Source organism: Mustelus asterias, unplaced genomic scaffold (genome assembly GCF_964213995.1).
Source record: "Mustelus asterias unplaced genomic scaffold, sMusAst1.hap1.1 HAP1_SCAFFOLD_76, whole genome shotgun sequence".
Lineage (NCBI taxonomy): Eukaryota > Metazoa > Chordata > Chondrichthyes > Carcharhiniformes > Triakidae > Mustelus > Mustelus asterias.
Window position 1 is genome coordinate 942,279 of NW_027590135.1, and position 1,557 is coordinate 943,835.

Here is a 1,557-nt window from a genome sequence, read left to right on the forward strand (position 1 = left end):
CCTGCTCGCCCTGGCCCCCGAAGCCCTGTGAGCCAAAGCGCTTATAGCTCACACTCTGCTTCCCAATCACTCCCCTGACCGCTCCCGACGCTGCCCGCTGTGTACTGCAGCCTACCTTTTGGACTTTGCGCGCTTTAAAAACCCTTCCCAGACTCCTTAGCAGCCCACTTCCGATTTTCAGTTTAAAATTAAGAAAAGAAAAATAGTACTCTAAATAAAGGCCAAAAAACACACTAACTAACAAAATAAATAATTAAATAAATCTCTCACCAGCACTCCTGCCACAAATCACTCCCTCTCTGCTTGCTCCAGTGGAACAATGAGCAAACGAAACCCTACTGGGCTCGTCCGGGATTTGAACCCGGGACTTCTCGCGTTTTAATGCTCATTCCACAAATTCTGGTTCCTTTCTCTCATACATAGAAAAATGTTGCCTGGTCTTGAGGGTGTTGACTCTGAGGAGAGGTTGAATAAATGCGGATTGTTTTGACTGAAAAGACAGAGGCTGAGGGGAGACCTGATAGAGGTGTACAAAATTGTGAGAGGCACAGACAGGGTGGATAATCAGAGGCTTTCTCCCAGGGTGGAAGTGTCAATTACAAGGGGCACATGTTCAAGGTGGGAGGGGGAAAGTTTAAGGGAGATGTGTGGGGGCGATTTTTCATGCGGAGTGGTGGATGCATGGAACATGCTGCCACAGGAGGTGGTGGAAGCAGGCACATGAACAACATATAAGAGACATCTGGATTGGTCCATGAATAGGGAGGGAACAGAGAGATACGGACTAAGTCAGGTTTTTTAAGTCTAGTTCGGGCATCATTTCGATACAGGCTTAGAGGGCCGAAGGGTCTGTTCTTGCGCTGCACTTTTCTTTGTTTTCTTTAAACAGCGAATAGAAGCAAGAGTAGGCCATTCGGCCCATTGAGCCTGCTCTACCATTCATTATGATCATCTCTGATCAAATTCTCTTTCCTGATCCCACCTTCCACCCATATCCCTTAATCCCTTCAGCCCCAAGAGCTACATTTAATTCCTTCTTGACATCACACATTTTGGCCTCAGCTATTTTCTGCATGAGTGATTTCCACAGATTCACCACTCTCTGGTGGAGAAATTTCTCCTCACCTCGGTCTTAAAAATTTACCCTTTATCCTTACACAAAGGATATCGGTAACATTCTTCCTGAATCTACCCTTTCTCGTCCTGTTAGAATTTTATAAGTTCCTATGAGACCCCTCTCAATCTTCTAAACTCCAGTGAACATAATCCTAACTAACTTCATCTTTCTTCATATGACACTTGCCATCCCAGGAAGCAACCTGGGGAACCTTCGCTGCACTCCCCCTGTAGCAAGGACATCCTTCCTCAGATAAGGACACCAAAACTGCACACAATACTCCAGGTGTGGCCTCATCATTGCCCTATACAACTGCAGTAAAACATCCCTATTCTTCGACACAAATCCTCTCCCTCTCAAGGCCAACGTACCATTTGCCGTCTTTTTGTCTGTGTACCTATGCACTTACTTTCAGGGACTGAACAAAGAAGAGTACAGCA